This window comes from Dendrobates tinctorius, unplaced genomic scaffold, assembly GCF_039654945.1.
Source record: "Dendrobates tinctorius isolate UK_male_01 unplaced genomic scaffold, ASM3965494v1 ptg000245l, whole genome shotgun sequence".
In the NCBI taxonomy this organism is placed as follows: Eukaryota; Metazoa; Chordata; class Amphibia; order Anura; family Dendrobatidae; genus Dendrobates; species Dendrobates tinctorius.
Window position 1 is genome coordinate 8,015,283 of NW_027361912.1, and position 19,540 is coordinate 8,034,822.

A 19,540-nucleotide genomic window follows, 5' to 3' on the forward strand; every position below is an offset into this window, starting at 1 on the left:
AGCGGGGGAGGGAATATAAGGGTGCTGTCATGGGCTCTGTAAAATACCATTACTGGTAAGTAACTAAGATTTTTTTCCCTTCTCCCATGACAGCACCACCTGAAAGATTTAAATGGATCAAAGCACCCTAGGGAGAGATCACCGCTTGCAATACTTTCCTCCCAAAGGACAGGTCAACAGAGGAGAGCAGTTTGAGGCGATAGTGTCTATAGAAGTTGGAAGGCAAAGACCATGTGGCTGCCTTACATATCTTGTCGATAGCTTATTGAAAGCCCATTCCACCAGGGCTAAGAGTAATCTAGCTATGGTCCCCCTTGTAACACCACACCCCTTCCCGATTCCCTGGAATGACACAAGTAAGGCCTCATCCTTCCTCCATTGCTTAGTTCTGTCCAAGTACTGCATCAGGGCCCACCTGACATCTAATGTGTGAAGTTTGCATTCCTCTGCAGTTTTTGGTTCAGAGGGAAGAACTACCTCTTGACTCCTTTGAAACTTTGAGGCCACTACTCAGAGGAGATGCGCTGGATCTTGCCTCAAAAGCACTCCATAATCCTTTTATTAGATGATAAATAGATAGGGCCTGCAAATCACTAACCCTGCGGGCTGACGTCAGGGCCACTAGAATCACCACCTTTAGTGCTAGTATCTTATCTGAGACCTCATGTATGGGCTCAAAGGGCAATTTGTTAAGGTTTCCAGGACTAAATTTAAATTCCACTGAAGCATTTTTGGAGCTGGTGTAAGGGGGTAAAGCACAAGAAGAATCAGAAGGGGGTTACCTCCTCTCCCTCGTGTCTGGAGCCACATAGCTGGTCAGCAGGGTTGTCGGGGGGGGAGACTTTTAGACCTGGACCGACTGCATCATGTGACTGTCATAAGCAGTGGGGAAGGTGAAGGGGCGCTGGACAGGAAGCAGTGCAGACTGAGGTCGCGAAAGCAGAGCAGCGTGTGCAGCAGAGAGAGCAGGTCACAGCCGCGCGCACCAGAAGAGAGAGAACTCCCGGTCAGAGGGCTAAGACAGGAGGACGTGACAAATACTGCTGTCTGTGTACGTGGACGCGGAATCCCCGTTGACAAGAGGAGTACGTCCTCCTGATCGTGCAGAGACGGTGACCCACCACGCAGCCCCGATGCCCGCGGTGACAGGTCAGAGCCCCTGATTCTGGCTGAGAGACTTAAAGTACTGAACATCGCTCCTGCGGAGAGACTGTTAGTTTGAAAGCAGAGACTCAGAGCAGAGGAGACACAGTTTGCCCAGTGTCCCCCCTGCCTCCCACTTTGACCCCCGAGGCCCCAGTAATCTGCTAACAGAGACTACAGAGCTTACAGAGACTACAAGTGCCACTGTTGAAGGTGCCTACGTTGAAGATTTCAGACCGCTAAGTTGCAAAAATACCCGTTAATTACCGTTCTGCTTGACTGATAACGGTATATGAAAACTAGACACAGTTAAATCACCATTACCTTGCCAGTTTAACCCCCACTATTCTCCCTGCGAGGAGATTCTGACCCCTGTAAATAAACCCTTTAACTTTTGCACGTTATTACACTTGGCATAGTCGGCAGGATGTCACACGGTAGCGCGGAAGGGGCAAACGAAGCAGTTGGGGAGGCCCCAGGTCTAGCATTTCCCTGGGAGTCATGTTTAATAATTTGCCAAAGTTTTCTGGGAGCAATGTCATGTGGAGTTGGACGGAGCGCATCTGGGGAATGATGCGGATGCATCCCATGACACCGGCCCTGGAGGCAGAGATTGCGACGATGGCCCTTGAGGGAGAGTCACGGGACTGTTATGCTTATGCTCCCCCAGGCAAACGATACCCTGGACAAAGTTCTACGTATACTTGAGGAAACGCATGGAGATCCCTCTGACGTAGGGGAACTGCGCATGCGACTGTTTCACCGGGTGCAAAGAGAGGGGGAGACCGTGACACAGTTTATGAAAGCTCTGCAAGAGCTCCATACCGCCATCATACGGAAGGACGGCATAGGTATAGGGTCAATTGACGTTGTGCTCCGAGACCAGACGGTGACAGGTTTGTGTGAAGTGTTGATGAAACAGGCCCTGCGCGAGCGCATGCGGGTAAAGCCAGATATGACTTTCTCTGACATCGGCAGTGAGGCATGTGCGCTAGAGCAAGAACAGGGAGTGACAGTGCAATTGGGGAAGGTACGGAGCGGGAAGGTAACTGCCACCATGGACACTATCCCTCAATGGGTGGAAGACCTGAAGAAGGAAAACTAGAAAGGTCCATGAAGAAATGGCAGTGTTAAAGAGAACTATGGCGGTAGAGTCCGGCTCTTTGGTACGAGACAGAAGTTGCCTCCTGACGTGAGACTGGTGCTACCAAGAGGAGAAGCTCATCTAGGTGTTATACCTGCGGAGAACCCGAACACGATGCCTGGCGGTGTCCCCGGCGGAGCCGACAATCCCCGTGCCATCTGTTAAACTAGGTGGCTCCGAGCCCGAGGGACGGTGCCCAGAGTGTGAAAATTGGAGGAGTATCAGAAGTCCCACGAGCCTTGTTTCCACGAGCCCCCTGGTCTGGGCCAAAATCAGTGGAAGAGCAGTGCAGTACCTGGTAGACACTGGCTCACAAGTGACCACCATGCCTGAAGGACATTTTTGCCAACATTTCACGGAGGCACTATGGCCAGAATGGGGCCCAGTGATCAAACTTACAGCGGCCAACCACTTACCCATCCCGGTCACAGGGGTGGTATGGATGAACATAGAGGTCTGTGGTAAGATGTGGGGAGAAGAGGAGTAGTGCTGGTAGATGGAGAAGCAGCTAAGAACCATACCATAAGCCTGGGCATGTGTTTAAATATCTCAGCAGCCTTCTTTTCAACGAGTCCCCAGAACAGTTCTTGCAACAATGGAGTGACCAAACTCCTCAGAGAAGTGTCTTTCAGCAGCTGACACGGACAGCCCAGGTCCAAGAAACATACAGCGACGGGAAGGAACTTGTCATCGCACCCGCCTCCATCAATCGAGTGTTGCCCCTCGACAAACAGTGCTCCCCTTGCCTGTTTGAGCTGGTATTCCCCTGGAGGGGGTGGAGGTACAAGTTGAATCCAGCAAAGCCGACCAGCTGCAGTCGGGAATATTGGTTGCACGGACCTTGGCTACTGTGTGGGATGGTACTGTCCTCGTACACTGTGTAAATTTGGGGGAGATCGATGTAACTTTTCCCCCCCAGGAGTGAAGTTGCCCACCTCTTGGGCATGCCAGATGAGCTGGTTCCATCTGAGAAAGTACAGCTGATTGCAAGGCCAGAAGATCCGTGGCTGGTGACTGTCAAGGCAGAGGCAGCCCTAGACCCCAGATTGCTGCAGGAAGGGTGACGGCTACTGGAACACATGCAGGCAGAGCACTCTCAGAACTGACCCCTCAGCAGGTTTCCCAGGTGGAAGCCTTGTTAGGAAAATACCAGGATGTGTTTGCCAAAAACAAAGACAACTTTGGGTGCACCACGGCCATTACCCACGAGATACCCACCTGGGGTGTGGCACCAATCCGGGAACGGTATCGCCAGATAACCCCACAGATGTATCATGAGGTAAAGGGGATGCTGTCACAGATGTTGAAGAAGGGAGTGATTCGTGAGTCAGAGCCCGTGGATGGCCCCCATAGATTTGGTGCGGAAGGACGGTTCCTTACGCTTCTGTGTGGACTACCGCCGACTCAACGCTTGTACGGTGCGAGACTCGTATCCATTGCCGAGGATAGAGGAGTCCCTGTCGGCGCTAGGGACTGCCCGGTGCTTTTCCACGCTAGATCTGGCCAGCGGTTACTGGCAAGTACCAATGTCCAAGCAAGATCGAGCCAAGACAGCTTTCATACGTCCGATGGGATTATAGGAGTTCGACCGCATGCACTTAAGTCTAGCCAATGCCCAGGGAACATTTCAACACCTCATGGAGAGATGTCTGGGTGAACTGAACTTTGGAGCCACTTTGATTTACCTTTGATAAACATCTGCAGGGACTGGAGCAGGTTCTGAGTCGGCTACAAAAGTAAGGGTTGAAAGTGAAACCCAAAAAGTGTCACTTATTTCGTACCCAGATTGAATACTTGGGGCACGTTGTCTCCGCTGAAGGAGTGAGGCCCTCTCAGGAGAAAAATTCCCGCAGTACAAGAGTGGCCGACCCCAAAGACCGTGAAAGATGTGCGTGCATTCCTGGGACTCACAGGATACTTCCGGCTCTTCGTAAAAGACTTTACCCGCATCGCTAATCTTCTGGAGTTGTTGAGGGGAGTACCCTCTTGTGCAAAGAACAGGAACATACAGTGGGGAGAGCATCAGGAAGAAGCATTCCTTGCCCTGAAGAAAGATTTGACTGAGGCCCCTGTACTGGCCTATGCTGACTTCACACAGCCGTTCATCTTGCATACCGATGGGAGAGTCTACAGGGGCTCGGGGCAGTGCTTTCGTAGATGCAGGACGTCAAAAGAGCACGTCATAGCATACACCAGTCAGTCCTTACATGTCTTGGAAAAGAATCCAGATAACTACAGTTCATTCAAGCTGGAGTTGTTGGCGCTGGTGTGGGCGATGACTGAGAAGTTTGCGGAGTATCTGGCCGGCTCAGTAGTTCACGTGCGTACGGATAACAATCCGTTGGCTCATCCCGAAACAGCAAAGTTAGGGGCCCTAGAACAACGTTGGGTAGCCCGGATGGCAAAGTTCTGATACAGGATCTTCTGTAAGAGGAGAAGAATACTCATGCTGATGCCGCTTCTCAAGTGAATTATCACAAACCAGCACCCAGTCGGGATGAAGAGCTGGAGGCTGTGGAAGTCCCAGAGTTTGGAGAAACTGCCAGGACGGTGGCAGCTACGTGGGAGGAGACCCATGTGAGTTTGCTGGAGCAACACCGCCATCAGTGGGTCCGAATGAAGCGGGAGGATCAGGAGATAGTCCAGTTGAGACGGTGGATCGCGTCTAAATAGGTGCCCAGCCATCACGAGAGGAGGTCTGCATCACCAGGAATGCTGAGGATGCTGCATCAATGGGAAAGGCTTCAGTTGCGGGATGGCATCCTGTATCGGAAGATGTTCCTCTAATCGGAACTCAGCCTTGTCTGGCAGATGGTGATTCCCTCGTCCTTGGTAGACCAGGTGGCTACGGAAGGGCATGAAAAAGGAGTACATTTTGGTCCGGAAAAAAACCTTTCAATGGTTGCAGTGACTGTATCCATCCCAATCTGAGGAACATCATGGAAAGAGTCTGCCAGCAGTGCGGGAGTTGTGAACTGGTCAAACCACCCGAACAGCAGGCTCCCACAGAGACGGTGAAGGCCTCTGGACCTTGGGATCTGTTGGCCATAGATTACCTGATGATCGGGCCAGCGCATCATAGCTATGAGCACTGTTTAGTGATGATAGACCACTTTACCAAATTTGCCGTAGTGACGCCTACACGGGACCAGACTGCCGAGTCTGCTGCTCACGCAATCTGCAAGCATTTCATACAGTTGTATGGGTGCCCCAAACATATCCACTCCTATCAGGGGGCCTGTTTCCTCGGAAAGGTGATGGAGGAGCTGCTCCAGCTGTATAAGATCAATAAGTCCAGGACAACTCCCTATCACCCACAGGGGAACGGAGCTTGTGAGAGATTTAATCGCACCCTGATCCAAATGCTGCGAACCCTGGAAGAGGACTAGAAGGCTCGATGGACTGAATTCGTCCCTGAATTGGTGTGGGTGTATAACAATCAGAAACACAGCACCACCGACTTCACACCCTACTCTGTTCTTCGGACGGCCCGGGAAAGAGTTGGCGGAGTTGGAGTTAGAGCCCGAGGAGGACTAACCACGGATGGGGTGTAACCCTGGGTTCGAGAACACCGTCGTCGGCTACTGACTCTCCATCGATTAGTGCAGAACCGTCAACAGGAGTTGGAACATCCTCAAGTCACTCCTCAAAAGGGGACAGCTCTACGGTCTGGAGGCCGAGTCATGGTAAGAGAAGAGCCCCCACACAAGAAACTGGAGTACCGGTGGGAGAAGAGCCCATACAGAGTGAAGCAGCGACTTGGCAGCAAAAGTCCCCTCTGAGGTTCAGCCAGAAACAGAGGAAGGGGCCCCCCACTCGCACGCTGTATCAAAATATATTGCGACCATGTTTGTCTCGAGATCCCGAACCAGTGCAACTGGTCCCAGCACCCCCACAGGACGTTCCAGTGATAGAATCGTAGAGTTGGAAGGGACCTCCTGGGCCAACTGGTCCAACCCCCTGCTCAAAGCAGGATTTGCTAAATCATCCCAGACAGATGTCTGTCCAGCCGCTGTTTGAAGACTTCTATTGAAGGAGAACTCACCACCTCCTGTGGCAGCCTGTTCCACTCCTTGATCACTAACTGTCAAAGTTTTTTCTAATATCTAATCTGTGTCTCCTCCCATTCAGTTTCATCCCATTGCTTCTAGTCTTTCCTTGTGCAAATGAGAATAAGGATGATCCTTCTACAATGTGACAGCCCTTGAGATATTTGTAGACAGCTATTAAGTCTCCTCTCTGTCTTCTCTTCTGCAAGCTAAACATTCCCAAATCCTGCAACCTTTCCTCATAAGACAGGGTTTGCATATCGGTCACCATTTTGGTCGCTCTTTTCTGAACTTGCTCCAGTTTGTTGAGGTCTTTTTTTAAATGTGGCACACAAAACTGGACACAGTATTCCAGCTGAGGTCTGACCAAAGCGGAGTAGAGGGCAATAATGACTTCACGTGATCTAGACTGTATGCTTCTGTTAATACATCCTAGAATTGCATTTTTTGCTGCTGCATCACACTGTTGACTCAGTCTGTGATCTATTAGTATACCCCAGTCTTTCACATGTGCTGTTGCTTAGCCCTATTCCTCCCATTCTGTATATGCTTTTTTCATTTTTATTGCCCAGATATTTTCCCTGTTAAAAACCATTCTGTTAGTTGCTGCCCACTACTCCAGTTTATTTATATCTTTTTGAATTATCTCTCTCTTCTCTAGTATTAGCTATCCCTCCTAGCTTTGTGTCATCAGCAAATTTAATCAGTTTACCCTCAATTCCTTCATCTAAATCGTTGATAAAGATGTTGAACAATACAGGGCCCAGGACAGAGCCCTGTGGTACCCCACTTGAGACATTCTTCCAACTAGATGTGCAGCCATTTACAACCACTCTCTGGGTCCGATCACTAAGCCAGTTAGAAATCCATCTAACAGTTGCCTTGTCCATTCCATACTTAGTTATTTTTTCAATAAGGATTGTATGAGAGACTTTGTCAAATGCTTTGCTGAAGTCAAGATATACTATATCTACAGCATTTCCTTGATCCACCCAATCAGTAATACCGTCATAGAAGGAAATTAAATTAGTCTGACATGACTTATTAGTTACAAACCCATGCTGACTCTGGTTAATCACTTCATTCTTATCCAGGTACTTGCTGTCACGCCGCTCCCACCTGGGGGCGGGACCACTTCCGGTGCTGCGCCCGCTCCGGGAGTCCCGTCGGGTGCGCACCTCTTGCTCCTAACTCCATGGTTGCGCTATGTTTCAGTGTGCACGCGCGCTCTGCCCAGCTCTGTCTTTGGTCTTGTCCTCTCTATGACACTGGAGGGCATGACCCGGAAGTTCTTGTACTCATGTGCTATATCAGGCTACCTCTTCCTATGGGAGGTGCCCGTTTATTGTTGTGCTTCCTGGCTTGGTCTGCCTTGTCCTTGCTTGGCTGTACACTGTATTCAGGTCCTCTGCCTTGTGCTCTGTTGTACCTCCTGGCACACGCTCTTATCCTGTTCTCTGCTCTATGCTCAGTTGTGCCTCCTGGCACACCTGCCTAACCTTGCACTCTGGCGTGCTTCTCTGCACGCTCTCTGTTTAACTTTGTACCCAGGCGTGCTCCTTAGCACGCACTCTGCTTTGCTCGCTCCCAGGCGTGCTTGTCTGTGCATGCCATAAGTGCTCTCGTATACCCACCTTGCACTGTCCTGCATGTAGCGCACTCCCTTGTACATGCCTACTATTGTCTAGTACTCTCCGTGCCTCCGTACACTCGCCCTGTACCGCCCCGTACCCGGCGTGTCCCCGTGTCCACATTTTGCACGTTCCTGCTGACACACTCACTCGTGTCTCCTGTGAGCCGGCCACCTGGTGCCAGCCGTCATGGTACCTTACCCTCCTGGGGCCTGCCCCTGACACTCCCTGTATTAGGGTATGGTCCTCACTAGGTCAGCTCGCCCTGGGAGGGTTGGTGCCACGACCCAGAGGGTCCACTCCAGGAGTCGTCAAAGTATAATCAGGCCATGGACTCCGCTGGTACCACGGCTTCCGCCCAAAAGGAGCTGCTGTTCCTACGGAAAAAACAGACCAGGATCATGTCCTTTTTGAAATCCTTGGAGTCCCATCTGTCTTCCTTGCAATCCTCTGATCCTGGGAATGCATCCCAGCTAGCCAGTCTCCAACAAGAGCTCACTCGGCAACGCGACACCCAGGCCCAAATCTTCAGCTATATGGCGTCAGTAGATAGCCGGCTTCTTTCCTTTCAGTCTGCTGCCGGCGTTTCCGCCCAGGCTTCGGCCCCGCACCTGCTGCCGCGCTTGTGCAAACCACCCCGATACAGTGGTGACCCCAAGTTGTGTCAGGGGTTTTTGAACCAATGCCGGTTGCATTTTGAGCTCTTGCCATAGCATCACTACCCCACCATCGTGCTAAAATTGCTTTTGTTGTTTCCCACTTAGAGGGAGAGGCGTTGGCATGGGTAAACCCTCTCTGGGAGTGACGATCCCCTCGTCACTCAGCTTTCCATCTTTTTGAACACGTTTCGCAAGGTGTTAGACGAGCCGAGTCGTCTGGCTTCCGCCACAGAGTCCCTCTTTAACCTCCACAAGGGTACGCCATCGGTAGGACAATACGCTATCCGGTTTTGCACCTTGTCCTCCGAACTCGGTTGGAACAATGAGGCCCTTGTGGGGGCCTTCTTGAGTGGCTTGTCCGGTCGGATTAAAGATGAACTGGCGGGTCGGGATACTTGCATTGACTTGCATTTTCAAGAGCGTACCCGGGTGGCAGCCAGAGAGAGAAGACCTCCTCGTCTCCCTCCGTCTACTTGCAGTCCTCCCCGCTCGCGACCTGTGCCTTCTTCTGCGGTCTCCACTCCTGAGCCTATGCAGGTGGACCGTTTCAAGATGGCTGAACAGCGTCGCAATGAGAGGCTCACACAAGGACTCAGTCTTTACTGTGGGAGTACTTCTCATCTTCTTCGCTCCTGTTCCAAGAAGTCGGGAAACTTCTCTGCCTAGGAGTTGTAGGAGAGGCCTCCCTAGGTATACGTGACTCCTCTCCTCCCCTGATTGTGTCTGTCCTGTTGCATGTGGACTCTAAGCGCTATTCTGAAGAGGCTTTCTTAGACTCAGGAGCGAGAGGGAACTTTATTAGGCTCGAGGCGCTTAAAAAATACCGGATTCCTGTCAGATCCCTGGAGAGTGAGACTCCTTGGGTAATTGCTTCGGTCGATGGTAAACTCTTGCAGGAGACAGTTACCCATATCACCGAGGAGATTGAGGTACAGATTGGAGCTCTAAACCGGGAGAATATTTCCTTCCATGTCTTGTCAACTATGTCCCACGGACTTCTTCTTGGTCTCCCTTGGTTACGGACTCATGAGCCAACCCTGGACTGGAATGACGGTCGGGCGACATACTCCGCTGGGGGCCATCTTATCAGGAGAGGTGCTTGTCGTCCATCCATCCCATGAACTTTACCTGTCCGTTCTCGGCACCTGCAGGTCTGCCGTCGGCTTATTGGTCTTTCACGGAGGTCTTTGACAAAAAGGAGGCAGAGACTCTGCCTCCTCATTGTCCATACGACTGCTCGATTGACCTCGTTCCTGGAGCTAACCCACCCAGGGGCAGAATTTACCCGCTTTCGCTGCTGAAACCCAAGCTATGTCAGAATATATCCAAGAGACTCTTGCCAGAGGTTTCAGCCGCAAGTCCTCTTCACCCACAGACGCAGGATTCTTCTTTGTCAAAAAGAAGGACGGCTCCCTCCGTCCCTGCATAGACTATCGGGGGCTGAACGATATCACAGTCAAGAATAAGTACCCACTACCACTGAGCTCTTCGACCGGCTAAGAGGAGCATGAATTTTTACCAAGTTGGATCTTCATGGGGCCTACAACTTAGTCCGTATTCGCTCCGGTGATGAATGGAAGACTGCCTTTAACACCTGAGACAGTCACTATGAGTACTTGGTCATGCCCTTCGGCCTTTGCAATGCCCCAGCAGTACTCCAGGAGTTCGTGAATGACGTCTTCCGGGATATGCTGTACTCCTGTGTGGTAGTCTACTTGGACGATATCCTCGTGTTTTCCCGATCTGTCTGCTCTCTGAAAAAACGTGCGCCAAGTCCTCTTGCGCTTGAGGGAGAACCACCTATACACTAAGCTTGAGAAATGTGTGTCTTCGAACAGACGTCCTTGCCATTCCTGTTGTACATTATTTCAGACTCCGGTCTCCGAATGGTTCCAGTAAAAGTGTCTGCCGTTCTTGACTGGCCACAGCCCCATGGGGTGAAGGCAATCCAACGTTTCCTCGGCTTTGCGAACTACTATCAGCAGTTCGTTCCCCATTTTTCTTTGTTGGTTCGCCCCATCTTATCCTTAATCCGCAAAGGGGCTAACCCGAATGCTTGGTCTCCTGAGGCAGAAGAAGCTTTCCAGTCCTTGAAACAAGCTTTCGCCTCGGCTCCAGCGCTTCATCGTCCTAAGGTTAATAAATCTTTCACTCTCGAGGTGGACGCATCCTCTGCCGGGGTCGGTGCAGTCCTTCTCAAGAGGTCATCTTCCAGACATCTCGTCATCTGTAGCTTCTTTTCTAAAATTTTCGCCCCGTCTGAGTGAAACTACTCCATCGGCGACAAAGAGCTGTTGGCCATTAAGTTGACCCTGGAGGAATGGAGATATTTACTGGAGGGCACCATACATCCGTTCAAGATCTATATGGACCATAAGAACCTGGCATACATCCAGTCCGCTCAGACTCAATCCCCGGCAAGCCAGGTGGTCGTTGTTCTTTGCCCGCTTTGACTATGAACTTGATTTTCGGCCCGGCGATAAAAACATTAAAGCGGATGCGTTGTCAAGGTCTTTCCAGGCGACTGATGCTGAAAAAGCCTTCTCATCATCGACCAGTCTAAGGTGATGGCTCCTGTCAGGTTGACTATGTTACCTCCGGGAAGAACCTTTGTCGCTGAGAACAACCAGAGACGAGTGTTGAACTGGGGACATTCGTCCAAGATTGCTCGCCACGTTGGTGTCAAGAAGACACTCTCCCTAATTTCACACTACTATTGGTGGCCATCCCTTCCCCAGGATGTCAAAAGACTGACTTCTTGTCCTTCCTGCGCTCAGAACAAGGTACCCAGGCATCCACCTTCCGGTCTTCTGCTTCCGCTTCCTGTACCTTCCGTTCCATGGCAACACATAGCCATGGACTTCATTACCGATTTGCCTCGTTCCTCCGGTTGTACTGTGGTCCTGGTGGTTGTAGACCGATTCTCGAAAATGGCCCATTTTATTTCTCTTCCCGGTCTACCCTTGGCCCCTGAATTGGCGAATATCTTCATTTCCCACGTCTTCAGAATCCATGGATTCCCGTTGCACATTGTATCTGACAGAGGGGTTCAATTCACGTCCCGGTTTTGGAGAGCTCTTTGTGGACTCATGAAGGTGACATTGGACTTTTCTTCTGCCTATCACCCCCAAACCAATGGGCAGGTGGAACGTACCAACCAGATCCTTACATACTATCTCCAGCACTTTACTAATGCTCATCAAAACGACTGAGTCAGTATACTTCCTTGGGCTGAGTTTGCCTACAATAGCCACTCCATCGAATCGTCCATCAAGTCTCCCTTCATCATCTACGGACAGCATCCCAGTGTGCCTCTTCCGGTACTTCCTGTCTCAGGAGTACCTGCGGCCGACTCTCTATTCGTGGAGTTCTCCAGGGTATGGCAGGAGACCAAAACCGCTCTTGAGAGCACGTGACAGGATGAAACAACACGCTGACAAGAGGTGCCTGGACGTTCCCCCGTATCTTCCTGGTGACAATGTGGCTTTCCTCCAGATAGATCCGCCTTAACGTACCATCTTACAAACTGGGTCCCCGTTATATTTGTCCTTTTGAGGTTATCAGGCGCATTAATGATGTTGCGTCCAAAATGAAATTACCCCCTTCGCTCCGTATTCCCAATTCCTTCCATGTGTCCCTCCTCAAACCTGTGGTACTGAACCGGTTCCATCCTTCTACTGGCTACACTCCTCAGCCTGTTGGCAAGGGGGGATGAGTTTGAGGTAAACAACATTCTGGCCATGAAGAGGTAAGAGGGAAAACTTTTTTCTTAATTGATTGGAAGGGTTTTGGCCCTGAAGAAAGGTCTTGGGAACCCAGAGAGAATATCCATGCTCCTCAGATTTTGTCTAAGTTTCTTTCCAGCCTTAGAAAGAGAGGGCGTAAAGGGGGGGGGGGTACTGTCACGCCGCTCCCACCTGGGGGCGGGATCCTGGGCCCATCATCACCACTTCCGGGGGTCCCATCGGGTGCGCACGCACACCTCTCGCTCCTAACTCCATGGTTGCGCTATGTTCCAGTGTGCACGCGCGCTCTGCCCAGCTCTGTCTTCGGTCTTTTCCTCTCTAAGATACTGGAGGACTTGACCCAGAAGTTCTTGTACTCATGTGCTATATCAGGCTACCTCTTCCTATGGGAGGTGCCCGATTATTGCTGTGCTTCCTGGCTTGGTCTGCCTTGTCCTTGCCTGGCTGTACTCGGGTCCTCTGCCTTGTGCTCAGTTGTGCCTCCTGGCAAACCTTCTGCCTAGCCTTACACTCTGGCGTGCTTCTCTGCACGCACTCTAACTCTGTACTCAGGCGTGCTCCTTAGCATGCGCTCTGCTTTGCTCGCTCCCAGGCTTGCTTGTCTGTGCACACCATATGTGCTCTAGTATACCCTCCTTGCACTATCCTGCATCTAGCGCAATCCCGTGTACACGCCTACTATTGTCCAGTACTTTCCGTTCCTCCGTACACTCGCCCTGTACCGTCCCGTACCCGGCGTGTCCACGTTTTGCACGTTCCTGCTGACACTCTCACTCGTGTCTCCTGTGAGCCGGCCACCAGGTGCCAGTAGTCATGGTACCTTATCCCCTGGGGCCTGCCCTTGACACTCCCTGTATAGGGGTGGTCCTCACTAGGTCTGCTCGCCCTGGGAGGGTTGGTGCCACGACCCAGAGGGTCCACTCAAGGAGTCGTCACACTTACATACATGTTGTTTAATAATTTGTTCAAAGATCTTTCCCGGTATAGAAGTCAGACTCACCGGCCTATAGTTGCCTGGGTCCACCTTCTTTATGAAGATAGGAACAACATTTGCTCTTCTTCAGTCTTCTGGGACTTCTCCTGTTAGCCAAAAATTTTCAAAGATTATGGAGAGGGGTTTAAAAATTTATTCTGCCATCTCCTTCAGTACTCTGTGGTGTAATTCATCTGGACCTGGAGACTTGAATTCATTTAGGTTAGCTAAGTGTTTCCTCGCTATCTTTCTGTTTATAGATGTCCTGGATTCTTCCATTCCCTTAATAGAACAGTGAAGAACAGTTGATGTTACATTTCCTTTCTGAGAGAAAACAGATGCAAAATAGGAATTTAAAAGTTTGGCCTTCTTAACATCCTTTCTTATCATTTTCATCCTCTAAAAATCCTATAGCATCTTTGACTTTTCTTTTACTTTTGACATATCCCCAAAATCCTTTATTATTGCTTTTGACATCTCTTGCAAGCCTCAATTCATTGTCAGCTTTAGATAATCTGATTTGTGCCCTGTAAGTTCTGCAGACAGCATTATATTCTTCTTTAGATATGCCTCCCTCTTTCCATTTTATAAACATTTTTTTCTTCCTTTTTAGCATGTGCTTAAGTTCTGTGTTCATCTATCCTGGTTTCCTTAAATGCTTCCTATTCTTCCCTCTTTTCGGAATTGTTAATAATTGTGCTTGAGAATTTCATTTTTCAAGATTTCCCATCCTTCCTGGACATTTTTGTCCTTAAGGATATCCAGCCATTGGATCCCTCCAATTCTCTTTCTGAATCCCTTAAAATCTGCCTTTCTGAAATCTAACCTTGACGTCTGAGTCTTCACAGGTCTCCCTCCTCTAGTTATCCAAAATTCTAAAATAGGATGGTCGCTACCTGCTAGGGTCCCAGCCACTTTACCTACTCAACCATGTTAGGGCTGGCGGAACGCACCAAATAATAAAGAGATGGTAAGAGGTAGGTTCGCAGCCCGGAGTCCACCGTGCAGAGATGACAACTGCTGCTCGGTAATGGCGCACAATAACTGGCGGTATAACTACACAGGATAACTTCACCTGGTTAATAGAAAGCGGACCCTGATGCTTCACAGGACCGCGATACCGCTGAGTAAGCACTAGTGTTGTGGTCACAGGACCCTGCCCCAAGGACACGGGGTTAGAGTCCCTCTAGAGTCCCTCTAGACCCACTAGCGTTCGGCGCCGCTACTGCGGTGCCTGGACATAAAGCACACTAGGTGCAGACAGCGCCGCACTGGCGGACGCCACTAACCAGCCTAACCTTATGGCGGGACCTTCCTGATGGTCCAATCAGAACTGGAGAAGGACCTGAGCATGTGACCTCCGATCTCCAATGAGAGATTGTCCCACAGGCATGCTCAGTGGACCGAAAGGAGGACTTAGTCCCTGGAGTAGCTCGCTGCTGACCAGCATGCGTTGCTATAGCTGGACCAGAGACGACAGCAGCAACCAAACCCACAGAGCTGGTCTGAGCAGAGCACCGGGATCGAGGAGTCTGCTGAGCAGCCTCCTCTGCAGCCAGAGAGGAATGGGAGACTGCCAAAAGCAAAGCGCGGGATTCCTGCTGTGCAGCGACAGGAACCCAACGCCTAACAAGCCATTTCCTCCCTGTTTATAAGGATTAGATCCAAGGTAGCAGTTCCCCTTGTTTACTCCCCTACCTTTTGGAAGATAAAGTTGTCAGCAAGAGAGGATAAGAATTTCCTTGACCTGTTAGTTTTGCCTGAGAGAGATTCCCAACAAAATGTCAGGATAGTTGAAATCTCCCATGACAACCAGGTCATATTTTTTGGAGAACTTGGCCATTTGATGCATAAAGAGTTCATCCATATCTTCAGCTTGCACAGGCGGCCTGTAGTAAATGCCTACAATGGTGTCCTTTCCATTGTTCTGTCCTTGTATTGTTACCCAAACAGTTTCCACAGAACTCCCAGTCTCTGAAGCTTCAATCTCTGTGCAGATATACGCATTTCTAACATACAATGCGACACCTCCTCCTCGTTTATCAAGTCTGTTTCTTGCAAATAAGTATCCTTCTAGTCTTGTATTCCAATCATGTGTATTGTCCCACCAAGTTTCAGTGATTCCAATGACATCTTATTTCTTTTCCTGCATGAGTAGTTCCAATTCTCCTTGTTTGTTGCCCATGCTTTGTGCATTAGTATAGAAACATTTTAGTTTGTGATTGGTTTCTCTTTCTCCAATATTTTTATTATTTAGATTCTTTTGTCTTTGTTCTTCCTTTCTATTTCTAATAGCAGAGTTCTCAATAGCATGTCAGGTGTATGGCTTTTTCTGGCCTTTTGCTTCCCTTCCCACATTGTTCTAGTTTAAAGCTCTCCTGATTAGTGTAGCAAGGCGACTTCCAAATACATGTTTTCCAGTCTTCGTAAGGTGCACCCCATCTCTAGCAAGTAGTCCATCGTATAGGTAGATGTTGATGTTGAAGACGAGGAAGATTCCCAACTTCCCTCGGGGGATACGAAAACAGGGCTGGTGCCTGAAACTACCAACATACCGGGAGTGACCCCGACTCCCGTTATTGTACTAACAGAAAATGTGCAATCTGCATTTTAACAAAATTTGACCGGTGCAAAAGTATGGGCACCTCAACATAAAAGTGACATTAATATTTCGTAGATCCTCCTTTTGCAAAAATAACAGCCTCTAGTCGCTTCCTGTAGCTATTAAGGAGTTCCTGGATCCTGGATGAAGGTATTTGTGACCATTCCTGTTTACAAAACAATTCCAGTTCAGTTAAGTTTGATGGTCGCCGAGCATGGACAGCCCACTTCAAATCATCCCACAGATGTTCAATGATATTCAGGTCTGGGGACTGGGATGGCCATTCCAGAACATTGTAATTGTTCCTCTGCATGAATGCCTGAGTAGATTTGTAGCGGTGTTTTGGATCATTGTCTTGCTGAAATATCCATCCCCTGCGTAACTTCAACTTCGTCACTGATTCTTGCACATTATTGTCAAGAATCTGCTGATACTGAGTTGAATCCATGCGACCCTCAACTTTAACAAGATTCCCGGTGCCAGCATTGGCCACACAACCCCAAAGCATGATGGAACCTCCACCAAATTTTACTGTGGGTAGTAAGTGTTTTTCTTGGAATGCTGTGTTTTTTAGCCTCCATGCATAACGCCTTTTTGTATGACCAAACAACTCAATCTTTGTTTCATCAGTCCACAGGACCTTCTTCCAAAATGTATCTGGCTTGTCCAAATGTGCTTTTGCATACCTCAGGCGACTGTTTGTGGCGTGCTTGCAGAAACGGCTTCTTTCGCATCACTCTCCCATACAAGAACTGTACCTGTGTTCTTCCATTTCCTTACTATGTTCCTCACAGTGGAAACTGACAGATTAAATCTCTGAGACAACTTTTTGTATCCTTCCCTTGAAAAGCTATGTTGAATAATCTTTGTTTTCAGATCATTTGAGAGTTGTTTTGAGGAGCCCATGATGCAATCTTCATAGGAGAATCAAATAGGAGAACTACTTGCAAGTGACCACCTTAAATACCTTTTCTCATGATTTGATACACCTGGCTATGAAGTTCAAAGCTCAGTGAGGTTACAAAACCAATTTAGTGCTTCAGGAAGTTAGTAAAAAGTAGTTAGGAGTGTTCAAATCAAGAAAATGATAAGGGTGCCCATACTTTTGCACTGGTCAAATTTTGTTTAAATGCAGATTGCACATTTTCTGTTAGTACAATAAACCTCATTTGAATCCAGAAATATAACCGAGTCCATCAGTTATTAGATATATGAAACTGAAATAGCTGTTACAAAAACCAAAATTGTTATAAAGAAAAAAGTTTAACATTAATAGGGGTGCCCAAACTTTAACATATGACTGTAATGTCCTGAACTGACTTGGCTGGCTTGGGATCAAATATGCCCATAGTGGACCTTATTGCCCTAACCAATCTGTCATTATCTTCAACTGGGAAGCAGGGCCTACCCCCCAACCGTGTCCTCATCGGAGGAGAAAGAGGAGGATGAGTCCATCGGGTCCCCCTTAAACGTTACTGATCCTTTAGACTCGGACAACAGTGGTTCTGGCTTCCCCTCTTCTCTTTGCCCCATCTGGTGTCTTAAGGAGTCCTGGACCTCTGATTTAATAATTGTTTTAGGTTCATAGCAATCCCAGGGGTTTCTTCTGAGACAGCATGCTGTATACACCCAGGGCAGAGTCTCTTATTTAAAGTGTTGGGTAGATCCCCTTTGCACAGGACACACTCCCTATTGTTCTGCTTGGAACTATGTTTCAGGTGCCTTCCCTAGTAAAGGAATACACAGAGAAAGGGGGTCTGTTTTAATACAGTGCATTTTCACGTAGATCACTCACTATTCAGCTGATCAATCTACGGTACCAGATACGGAGGCTGAGCTGGTTCTGAAGAACGTATCCCCCTTGCAGTGGGCTCATGACCTGCCTTACTCTTCAGGCTGGTCCTGCTGCTTGTACAACTGCCATTGCCAATGCTGCTGGTGGCGCTGAAAAGGCTCCTGTGTCGACTGCAGCGAAGAAGATGGCGATTGTGGCTACTGCTGTAGCTCATCTTTGATTCGGATGCTGCAGGGAATGCCACCATCTTTCCTGGGCACTACCCTTTAAATATCGGGTGGCCCCTCCCACCTCATCTCCTGAGTTTTCAAATCCAGCGTGCCGGGATTCCTCTAGCCCTACGCATGCGCAGACCCAGATGGCGGCTGAAGTCACCTGAGTGCTACATCACCGGGACGCGCCAGATATCCTCCTGTGTCTCACGCGTACGCAGCCCCCAGTCGGCCTTGCTTTCCGACGCACTCTGCTCCAGGCCACACCTGCTTCCCCCCAGCGTCCCCAGCCGCACGCAGACCCGGCAACTTGTCCTGGCGCACATTGCTGGGGCACTTCTACAACCCGCAGCGCGCGCAGCCCCAGGACCCGTGTCGGCTAGGAGACATTTGCCCAAGAGGTCTCAGCCTGCACGGCGCTGTAGCAACCTCACTCGCAGATAGCATCCTACGTTTTCGGATAAGTGTACCGCTTCATCTGCAGGTTCCCATGAGGATAGAAAACCGAACTGATGCGGAAGAGAGGTACCACCTTTTTATTCAGTAGGTTTCCTATCCTGGTGGGCAGATACCCTCTCAGGTGGTGCAGTCATGGGAGAAGGGAAAAAAAATAAGACATGATTTTCCAGTGTGGTGACATTTCATAAATCCCAACACGTCCTATATGTATACTGCCCATACATGTCTGACATTCACAGTCTGAACATGGTCCAATGTCCGGGACGTCTGCAGGTCTCCTGACCTGTATCAGCCCAGCATACCCGAGGCTGCAGAGCTCACACACCATATTATGGCACCAGTCAACTTTTCAGCGCCCATAGAAGTTGACATGAATCATGCCATGTTCCATCACATTCTTTATAAAGAGTGAGAAAAAAAAAAATCTAATATTCCCAAATATATGTCCAAAAACAAAAAAAACTCTAGTCTGACCCAATGCAAAATGAGACTGCAATTGTTTCTATATGTAGAAGTGTGTGTAGAGGAGAGTGGGGTAGTGAGAGTCAAATTAAAGGAGTTGTGTTTTAATAAAAGAAAAAAAGATTTGGTTTTGGCCACATTCACGCGTTCAGTATTTTACATCAGTAAAGTATTTGGAAGTATCAGTGGTCGGGGGGGGGGGGGGGGGTGACCCCCCCGTTATCAAGAATTTTTCTCTAGCAACCTTCCACGACAGCATAGGAGGTTGTCTCCACGCCCTAATGGGGGACAGGAAGCACGAGAGGTTAAAGGGTCCCTTCCACCTCCCTCTCACCAGTGTCTTTCCTGTCCCCCATGGGGCATGGAGAGGTGCGGTATGCTGTGTGGCCGGCTGCTGCAGCCTGTTAGTCAGCACAAGACCACATGTTTGTGGGATTCGAGGGACCCAAGCGAACAGGTTTCCCAGTACATAGGAGCATAGTAGATGGTACTCCCATTCCTGGGAGATCATTAGAGAAGCGCTACTCAGCCCCTTCGGAACTCAGGCATAGATACCCCCTGGAGGGAGGGGAGTTTAAATGGGACCTTCCGAAAGTTGATGTCAAGGTGGCGAGGGTGGTGAAGAAAACGGTCCTTCCTTTTGATGACGCGTCCCAGCTTAGAGA

The 19,540-nt window shown here is 49.4% G+C and overlaps 1 protein-coding gene across 4 annotated transcripts in view; it reads right to left on the reverse strand.

Annotated features, from left to right (window-relative positions):
* Nucleotides 1–19,540, reverse strand: part of LOC141060807 (kelch repeat and BTB domain-containing protein 8-like) — a 38,092-nt gene that overhangs the window by 3,028 nt on the left and 15,524 nt on the right. The window lies entirely within an intron of this gene.